This window comes from Carica papaya, chromosome 2 (assembly GCF_054855325.1).
Source record: "Carica papaya isolate Zhongbai chromosome 2, ASM5485532v1, whole genome shotgun sequence".
NCBI lineage: Eukaryota > Viridiplantae > Streptophyta > Magnoliopsida > Brassicales > Caricaceae > Carica > Carica papaya.
The window spans coordinates 25,189,860-25,201,539 of NC_142310.1; the positions used below are offsets into that span (position 1 = coordinate 25,189,860).

General features: G+C 29.7%; 1 pseudogene; it reads right to left on the bottom strand.

The window, feature by feature from the left end:
- Positions 1-1,558: 1,558 nt before the first annotated feature.
- LOC148268900 (agamous-like MADS-box protein AGL80 pseudogene) lies at positions 1,559-2,206 on the bottom strand (annotated as a pseudogene).
- Between the last annotated feature and the right edge of the window lie 9,474 nt (positions 2,207-11,680).

Below are 11,680 nucleotides of genomic sequence, written 5' to 3' on the forward strand. Positions count from 1 at the left end.
AATTCTCTACCTCTACAAAAATAAGAATTGAAGATTCTATCATATGTTAAAATTAATTATAATATAACCAGATGAACAATTAAAATTTGAATACTAGACTTTTCACGTGGATGTTGGGGTTATACACTTTGATAGTAATGTATAAGTGGTTTCATTGTATTATTACATCTATCTTCATTTTTAAAAAGTACTTATATTGTGTCTTATGAATTTTTGAAACTGTTATCGCAAAAGTATAAATTTGTTTTGAATAAGTAACCCACTAATAAAGGTTAAATACTAGTCATTATCTTTAAGAATCAATTGCAACATCGTACTACAGATACTACAGTAACATATTATCATATTAAAAAAAATTTGCAGTAGTAATTTATGTCACTGGTGTTAAATATGGCCTTATTTTATATCAGTAACATTTTTTTTAATAGCAAGAGACTTTATATCATTGATTTTTCAGTTTTTATATGTGTAAAAGAAATTCAAAGTACTAATTACTGAAAGTGTTTGAAATTAGCCATCAAAAATATTTTTCTATATTTATTATTCTATGTGATTTTATATATTCAAATATGTATATGTATATGTATATATTGTACATTTCTTCTTGCGTAAAGTATTAATTAGCTATTTACAGATTGTTGAGTTCGAAAATTATTTATTTCAGTTATTTTCTATATTCTGAACATAATAATTGCATCACGAAATTCTATTTATGATCGCAAGGGATTCTCCAATATATTTGAGTTATTTAAAATATTGCATGTTTTGACTAAAATAAAATTTTTAGAATTATATTTAAATTTCATATTAATCAAAATATTAATTGTTTTAGATATTCAGATTATATCAGGATTTTCTTTGAGAAAAATATTATTCCTCAATGCCATTATCCCAAATTTTAATTTTATGATCTGAAGAGCGCATCATATTTATTAAATTCTACACAAAAGTTTCATTTGAAATCTAAACAAATTTGAGTATCTAACGAGTTTAATCTTCCTCTTAACTAAACTGAATTTCTACATATAGTGCATCAACAATGTTTCTGTACTCTCTGAATTGAGTATAAAAAACAAACAAAAGAAAGAAGAGAAAAGGGCATTCTGATAGCATAAATTTATATTGAGCACGCATATATTTCAACAAATAGTAATACAGCCACGTCAAGCCGGGAAAAGGGAGAAATTAAAGAATGAAGAGTAGCACTAGCACAGAAAATTTAAAATATTGAGGTGCAGATTAATTTAAAGAAAATCATAACATAAAGTAATCTAAGTACATGAATGTATGTGACCTGACGACTATGTCTGTGAAGATGATAGCTACAACTATTATGATGACTACAACTATTTAGACGATGACTATGATGACTAAGAAACTAACAACATATCTCTATGGTGGAATTTAATTCGTTATTTAAACTACATCCCCAATAACACCCAAAAAATTCAAAATCAAATATCATAATTCTCATTTTCTAAGGGTAATTAAACACACTGGACCATACCAATCCATTATTTTGGTAGTTCTTACCTGTGAATGGCACCATCATCTCTGTCTATTCCTCATTCAACCCGACATAACGCTGTTGCTGTGCTTGAGGATTCATCCCATCAACAAACTGTATTTGTGACTGCTGCAGCATCTGCACCGTAGAATCCTCCTTGATTTGAGTGAAAGTCTTATCAGGACCCTTCATCACTCCTTTGTCTGTCACCTCCTGAGGCTGAGGTGACTTGCTGAGTGTTTCCATGCTCTTTTGGATTTCTTTGAGGTGTTGTTCGATGAGCCAACCCAAATCGTTGAGATCAATAAGGTTGAGTTGGTGGAGGGACTTCCCAGTAAGACTTTGGAACATGATATCCATTATCTCCTTTTTGCGATTATTGTTGCGCCTCTTTTTCAGTTGGTCGATTGCTTTAGTGATCCTCTGGCGTAGGAAGCTCTCCTGATTCACCATCTTTTTGTTCTGCTCCATCTCGGGCATCCTCTTAAAGTCAGCAAGCACATGTTGGGCTCCGAGAGGGGAAGGCCAAACATCTGGTTGCGAGTCATAAGGGCTGTAAATGATTGTACAGGCTTTGACATCGCAAAGAGTGCTAAGTTCACTCACTTTCTTCATCAGCCCCTTCTTCCTTTTCTTGAATGTGGCTTTTCTTGCAGAGTTGTTAGTGATATAAGCGAGCTTAACCTTTTTTCTAGTCATGGTATTTTGTCATGTGTGCCCAAGGGGCTGGAGGAGGTATATATAAAACGACACAATGGTTGAGTAGCCATTAGTAAGGAATGGGGCGAAGTGTTTTAATATGGAAGAACATACCATGTAAGGTAAGATGTGGTGCATTCTAAAACTGCAAGTGGAATGCCCAAATTATCTCCAAAAATGTTATGTCTTTAATAGGGGATATGGAAAAATCTTTTGATTTAGGGAAATGTAATTAAAAAAAATTTAATTAGTAAGTTGTTGTAAGGCTGTATTTATATAAAATTATTCAATTGTGGCCATCCCTTTTAATTAAAAACTATTGCTTCACTGTAATTCATGTATCTACCTACTCTCTCCTGCATTATCCTCAACATGCATTCACACCTGAAGTTAATTATACATGGCAACCACACACACAAATATTATCTCTTAACCGTCAACTAATATGGCCATCACCTTCTAATCCAACTTAATTGTATGTCTTGATGTCTTACAGTTACCGCCATTTTATTTTTTAATTATTTTTTAAAAAAATACAAAAACCATAGATATCATTTTTTTCTATATCAGAGTTCACATTACATACTAACAATAATTTAAATTTATACTTTTAAAAGTCAATGGTATTAGTTAGAAAGTTGTTGAACTAATAGTTGAACTCAAAAAAATACAACAGATTAATATACCATTACCTTGTAAATTAATAGGGGATTTTGTGACATTAAAATGGTTTTTTTGAATTTGTTAATGTTTGTATTTATGATAAATGTGAGAAATGTATTTGATTAAATGAATTATCTTTTTTTTTTTACTTTGACTCCTTGTTATTACTCTATCAAATCTAAATAAAAATAATAGTTTTTTTTAATGCTAAATTTCTAAAATATATTGGTTTTTACCCTCTCATGTCTTTTCTCTACTTTTACTAGTTTGATCATTATACTGTTTATATGAGTTTTATTCAACTAAATTGGCTTATATATTTCACAACACGAGAACAAATATTAATCACAATATATATCTATGTATATATATCATAACTAAGTTTTTATGGTATTAGAATACTGTTGGAGTGTAATTAGTAATTATGTTTTGCATGGAAAATTTTGAAATCTTACAAATTAAAGTTTGCATGTCGAGCAAATTAACTATAAACCAAGTACGGGCCAGATGTTTGTTGTTTGATCCAGTTGATATATACATATATATATATACATATAATATATAAGGTAGCGATGGAAGGAATACATGTTGAAGTAGGTAAATATATATTGAGATGTTTGTATATGTGTATGGAAGGGTGAGCATCTAAATTTTTATGATGTATAGGTAAATATTAATAGAAAGAAAAATATCAACCAGAAAAACACAACTTTTGATGGTCTTGTTGTATCATATCATATAATTAATTTTTTTCTTTATGAATTATATAATCAAATATATTGCAATTATAATGAATTATGTAACATATCCTTGTTGATTTAAGAGGATGTCTCCCCCGGACCCTTCATCACTCCTGCATTTGTGGCCCCATGAGGCTTAGGTGATTTATAGTGTTTCTATCATTTTTTTGGATTTCTTTGAGGTTTTATTCAATTAACCAACCTAGATCGTTGAGATCAATGAGGTTGAGTTAGTGGAGGGGCTTCCCAACAAGGCTTTTAAACATGATATGCATTATTTACTTCTCCTGATTGTCTTTGTGTTTCTTCTTCAGTTGGTCGGTTGCCTTGGTGATCATCTATCATAGGAAGCTCTTTTAATTCATCATCGTCTTATTCTGCTCCATATCGGAGATCCTCTTGAAGTCGGCCAACAGTTATTGGGCTCTGAGAGGGGAATGCCAAACCTCTAGTTATGAGTCATATGGGTTGTAAATGATTGCACATGTTTTGACATTGCAGAGAGTGCTGCGTACTCACTTTTTTCATCAGCCCCTTCTTCCTTTTCTTAAATGTGGTTTTTCTTGCAAAGTCATTAGTGATATAGGTAAGCCTAACTTTGTTTCTAGTCATGATGTTTTGTCGTGTTTGGCCAAGGAGCGAGAGGGGCTATATATAGAATGAGACAAGGGTTGGAGAGTTATTAGTAAGGAATGGGGAATGGAACATTATAATATAGTAGAATATACCATATAAGGTAAGATATGGTGCATTCCACAACAAATGGAATGCCAAAATATTACTTAATGATTTGTTAGATATACATGTTCCTCATTAATGTTAGCTTTTATATAAAGAGTTAACAAATCATATAAAAACTTATACATTTTAAATCTTCTATTAAATTTTCAAAAGTTCAAGCATTCATATAAAATGGTATATAGGTGGCCTTAGGTATGAGTTTTTAACACATTAAAACAAGGGAACTTCCATATGATTTATAAAGGTTTACTTCGTATTTCACTTATTAACTTTGAATTTGGCTTATCTATAAAGGATGTATTGTGTTACGATTTTTTGATGTAATGTATTATGATTCTTTTATCTTTTAATTTCTTTTTGTATTCTTAAATATTAGAACTTCGTTGTGTGTGTCGTATTTAGAGAGATTATATATATACTTACAATGATAAAAGAGTGATTCATCGAATAACACTAATCATGTTTACTTCCCTTTATTTAATAACGATGGCACTTTATTAATATATTATACTTGTGTTAATTGTGTAATTGAATTTTTTTAAATTAAATATTATTCTAGTTATTTAATTAACTACAATTAAAATTAAATATTAATGTAAACAATTATGTGAGAAAATGAAATGTTATAATTAAATATCAATATAATTAATTCTATAATCCATACATAAAACGGGCTGCAGATTTAATTTTAAACAAAGTAACTGAACCTAACTATTATTATATATCACTAAATTGATGTATTCACAAAAAAAAAATACGTTATACATTTTTAATAGAAAATGATTGATATTAGAAGTTAATAGATTATATAAAATGGTATGTAGGTGATAATTTGGCTGATCTGTTAACTTTTTTTATATAAAATTGCGAGTTCACATGTTCTTCATTAATGGGAACTGATGCCATCCCTTAATGATCGGGACAAAGGCCCAATAGTTTCAATTCTAGGATCTTTACTTCATGACCAACCACCTTAATTGAAATCAATCCTCCTAAAAGTTAAATATAATTAAGGCATGATAATACTTGAATTTTAAATCAAGTGGTGCTTCTCTATCTGTACGAAAATAAGAATTGAAGATTCGACTCTTATGTAATACAAAAAAATATATATAATTTATTGTACGTAAACATTAATAAAAATAAATTTTAATAACTCTTATGATTATACCGGGGCAAAACATTACCTGTTAATGGCGCTATCCCAAGTTTTAATTCCAAGATTTAAAGATCGTATCTATATCTATTAAAGTTTATACAAAAATCTCATTTAAATTTAAAAAAATTTAAGGAGCTAGCTAGCTTCATCTTCATCCTAAGTAGATTGAAATTTTACATATACTGCATCAATAATGCTTCGATCCTTGATCCATTATGTATAAATAAAAAGAAAAAAAAAGAAATGTGACGTCCTGATGCCAAACAGGGCACCAACGTCAAAATGAGCAGACATAAAATAGATATTTACATTACAGAAGAACTATACATCTAATACAAAATTTATAAAAGACTGTATCCTGAGGCAATTAGGCCATCTACCTTTTAGAATACAAAATATTAGATAGCATAATTACAAAAACTAGCCTCAAAGTTTAAAACAAAATACAAAGTCTGCTCGAAACTATTCCTCCTGAAAAGAAACTAAAAAGAGTTCTCCAGAATTTTCTTCAAAATCTACATCTAAGGGTGGGTGGGATATAGGTGAGTTCCAATACTCAGTAAGATAAATAGAAATAATGATACACATATACGTTTTAAAATATTCATTGATGCACGTTTAATAAAAAAATAATTTTAAGTTTAATTAACAAATTAAAATGAAAAGTTATCACCAAATACTCATATCCAAATAATGTCGAATTCATACAAATTGTCATGAAGATGCTTAGTACTGTATTCAATGGGTTTATACAACTCGCGCGTAGGACAAAACTCATCTTTTGACATAGTTTTTTTATCCTAATTTATTATCTTAATTTATATTTCACTTATTATAAACCAACATGCGCAATCACTTACACCTATTTCTAGAAAGGGCAAATGGGATATCGATTAGTTATGTCTTGGTACGTAGATAGATACAAACATACAATCACAAATATTAAGTACACATATAAATCTCTGATGTCTCTCAGGTTGCCATCATTCATGCCCTTGAACCGTAGAGCATGAATATAAAATCATTCAGACTAAGGACAACTGAACTACAGTTTCATTAAGGGACCAAAACCAGCACCCATATTCCAGTGGTTCTGGAACAAATAATCAAAACCAAATACCCCTCAAAGGAAATATGATGAAGTGGATTTAACAAGACTCTGTGTTTGTTAAATTTTGACTCTTTATTTTATTAGTTAACTTTTTATATTCTTTTATTCTTGTTTTTATTTTTCCTTTACTCTTTTAATTTCAAGTTTTTTAAATATTAATTCTACTTCTTTTATAATTATTTGTAGATTCTAAATTTATTTCTTATGAGTTTTTAATTTATAAAATTATTCTTAGAATTTTAAGATTTTCTTAATTTTATTAGATTTATTCTTTTAAATTATACCCCTCAACATCCGTAGAAGCTTGATAGGTCAACACGATGCGCAAGGCTTGCTACAATGCGCAGCTGCTTGAAGTGTAGTGGCACTCCACACACAGACCCTATGCGTAAAAGTGCACCAGCACGCGTCAGAGTGCCATGAACATGACCGAACAACTGTGATGACATAACTACAACTATTATTATGATTAAAACTATCAAGACAACGACTATGAGTCTGACAACCTATCTATATGGTGGATTGTAATCGGTTATTTAACGTACATCTCTGACAACATCAAAAAAATTAAAAACTAAACATTTTAATACTCAATTTCTAAGGGTAATTAAACCTGCTTGACCATATCAGTCCATTATTTTGGTTGTTTTTATTTGTGAATGGCACCATCATCTTTACCTGTTCCCTGTTAGTAAACCCTACATGAAACTGTTATTGTACTTACGAGTTCATCCTGTCAACAAACCATGCTTGCGACTGCTGTAGCTCCTGCGCTAGAGAATCCTCCTTGATTGGAGCAGACGTCTCCTAAGGACCCTTCCTGACTCCTCTGTCCGGTGGTCCCCTGAGGTCGAAGTGACTTGATAAGTGTTTATGTCCTCTTTTGGATTTCTTCAAAGTTGCTTCCTTTTTCCTCTTCAGAGTTGCTTCCTTTTTCCTCTTCAGAGTTGCTTCCTTTTTTCAGTTCAGGATTGCTTCCTTTTTGCTCTTCAGAACTACTTCATTTTTTATCTTTTCTTCATCTTTTTTCAATCTTTTTTCTATTTTCTTCATGAAACCTACATCAAGAATTTTGTTTATTAAATGACTTTTAACTCAAACTTAATTCGAAAGTTATTCTAAATTTAAGTGAAAAGGGTATAAAAATATATTCAAAATCAAACAGATCAATATACTTCTGTGTATACATATAAAACACTACTTATTTTACTTACTACCTAAGCAATTGCAATAATATCACATATTTTATAAATTATACAAGATACTGTCTAAACTACTTGAACGAGCTAGTAGCGAGTGTACACATATACTTCTCATCAACACTCTAAATTGGTAGCATAAGTGTGAGTGTAATTTTTTGTTTTCCAAAATATAGAGAACAAAGATAGATTATTCTACGTATATATTAATTAGTTAAAAGCAAACTTATAACTTAATTTAACGTATTTTCCCATATACATGTACAATATTAATATTAATGAGAATATTAATTGTTTTAGATGTTATGATTATACCAGGACTTTCTTTGAGGAGAACATTACCTGTTAATGCCACTATCCAAATTTTAATTCAAAGATCTGAAGATCGTATCCATATATATTAAATTTTATACAAAAATCTCATTTTAAATCTAAACAAATTTAAGGACCTAGCTAGCTTTATCTTCATCCTAACTAGATTGAATTTTTACATCTACTACATCAATAATGCTTCTATCCTTGCTTCATTGTGTATAAATAAAAAGAAAAGGAAGAAGGGGTTGATGAAGAAAGTGAGTGAACATGTAAAACATATATATGCGCACCTTTTCTTTTGACTCACTTTATGCATATATATATATATATATATATATATATATATATAAGATTTGCTCTCTAGCTAATTGCAATGATTTACAAACATTTCATACGTAATCTTGTATTTGTTTTTATACTCTTCTAATATGGACACACTAATAATTAGTTCCCAAGTCACAACAAAGTTTTAAAGTAACCAAAGAACTGCCTAATATCTTCTTCGATCTTCACAAGGCCAGCAAATCAAAATTAGCAATACACATATATACATGTAAGAACATATTACATTTCATTCTCTATATCTATATATTTAATTTATATATTTTTTCGATTGCCAACTAAAATCATATATATAATTTGTAATTAATCACTATATTAAGACCTTGTACAAGTAGACAAGAAAAGTTAAATATATACACTGATAATTTTCATAATCCTCATGTAGACTTAACTACCACCAATCCCCTTCATTTTCTTTTCTTCAAAGAAAAAACTCCATGTATTAGATCCCTAAAGCAAGCTTGATGCCACGTTAATTCACCAACTCAGTGAACCTGTTCTAACCATAGACAACTCTAAATATCTACTCATTCTCTTTGGTATAAGTTAGAAATCAAAGAAAATGACCATATTCAACATTCTCATTAATTTACCCTCTATTAGCTTCAATTATCTCCTATAAGAAAAAGTAAAAACTTGAAAAGTGTCAAATTGAGCATCATACAATAACATAAGTAGAAAAGTAAGAACTGCATTTGTAACTTTTAACAGTGAAACAATAGCTAAACAAAAAAAATAGAAGAATCAGTGTAAACCAGCATTGTACGAGTTCTAATGGTACCTATACATACCCACTAAATAGCTTCTTTCATTGACCAGTTAGAACCAATGTTACAGCATCGTAAACCCATCCAGAGGGCTAAAGAAATAGTCAAAATTAATAAAAAATCCTCTTATTCAATTTGATACTCCAAGATCAATACAATTCATCTTAAATCACTCCTTAGCAGCTATCATCTCCTGATTCACAACTAGTCCAAAATCCTAGGTAAAGCTATCATAAAAGCTATATTACTTATTAAAATCACCAATACTTGTCTTCTAAAGGTCCGGATCAAATTAAGTGTAAATGCTTTCGAGATTCTTTGCCTACTTAGGCTTATTAATTCACCAAGTTATTGAAGTCTTTAAACCTGAAGTTGAGTTTAAATATAAGTGAAATCATCTTCAGTAGTTTTAATGTCAAGACTGTTGATATTTTTTAAATTTGTTTCTTACTTAGCTTATCAATTCATCACGCTGAAGAGAAAGTTGTGTAAGGAGGCATGCTTTTTTCTTCTAACTTTGTTTTTTATTTTATAGTATTACGTGAAAATTTTAACTTTTTAGGATGTCATCGAACAAATATGAGAAATAGGAGTTGGTATTTGTTCAAATAGCAAATAGATCTCTTTACTCAAGTTGATGATGAAATAGAGAGGATGATTAGTTCATTTTCGACAAGTGACTAGGTGCTTTATTAGATATTTAGAAGATTGGGTAGTGTTTTAAGCTTTTGCAATCTTCATCAATTGACTATCTCAAACGTATATAAGCTCCAATATTCTACCATTCACTTTCTCTTACAATTGCTAAAATGTCGAAATAGTTAATGGTTACAAGATAAATAAAAATAAATTGTTTTAAAAATAAGAAAGTAAAAAACATAAAAATTTTAGTATAAGTACGTATATGCATATATATATAGCAAAAACATAAACAACTATATCTAACTCATGAAAGAATTCTTTGTTGAAATGTAACTTACCTTTTGATGTATCTGTATGAGGCTATGAAGGGGGATCATATAACAGATGTTTTAAGAATATGCTCTTTTCACGCTTAGCTTCTATTTCAAATCACCTATATTATCGTATAATTTTATTCTTAAATTGTGCTTTTCATTTTCCAAAGGGTGGCGATTTTGTGTTTTCTTGTAATTCTCTATTTAAAAAAGATGGAACTATCCTTATTGACAAAATTATATTTTATTATTCAAAGAGAAAAAGGACATGCGACTTCCATTTCGTTAATAAAATTATCTTTTAATTAAGGAAAAATATGCCAGACTTAACCTATAGCCAAACGCTTAAAAGGATTTATCCCCAAAGAAAATTATCGTCACTTTGCCAACAAAGAGCTAATTATTTGGAATTAATTAACAGCATCCTGTATAAAATAAACTAATAGAGTAACATAATAAGATGAATAAAGATTAATGATCGATATGTATGCATGAGGGAGCTTTACATGTAAAGTAACCCTATAAGCAATCCAATATTTAAAAGTATGCCCGTAGGACTTCTGATATCACCTTTTTCATTTTCTTGTGTATCTAACAAATTTTTTTTGCCCTAAGATAAAGTACATTTGTATTAAATTTATTGATTAAAAAATAACAATCTCGTGCAAGAAAAACAAATATTTTTTTTTCAAAAAAGAGGATAAAAGGAGAACTTTATTGTGTAATTTATATTTTTAATATAGTTATAGCTATCAGAGCCATATTTTGATACAACTTCTCCCTCATCCTTTTCACAAATCAATCCAACCATGTTTCCCATTTCCTCTTGCTCCCTAATGTTCTTCGTAACCATCTATCATTATTTATTTCTATCAAACTCACCCCTATTCATTATTTTGGTATGCAAAACACAATTTATTCATATATTAGCTATCTAAATTCTTCTAGATATATTAACAGCTCTAATACCATGTTATCTTGTGAGAATTGAAAATTTTGTTTTATTATTGAGATACCACTATTTATAGGCATATTATGTATATAGTTTTGCAAAGAAAAAATTAAATGAAAATTAAATACACATTTACACCGTAAATGCACTAAAAATTTTGGAATAATACATGAGATATGAATTTATATTGTTGGAAATAGTATATTATGGTGATGTTGGCGATAGCAGGAAAACAAGCTGACTAGTCGTTGTGGTGTGGGGTGAGGTGTTAATTGGAAAAGTGAATAGGAATTTACAAAGTTGTAAAGGTCTAGCATATATGCACTATCTTCAAGCGTCTGTCACTGAGTGAGAGGGAGTAACAAAGCTGGGTGGAAGAGAGGAACGAATGGGTTTAAGAGGATATTTGTAAAAGCTTGGAGATCTTTGGTTGGTGTGAGTGATATGTGTTCTTTTCGTTGTTTCTTTTTTCTTTTTAGTGCACATATAGCCAGAGGAATGCTTGTTCTAATTCTCAAAATCTATTACG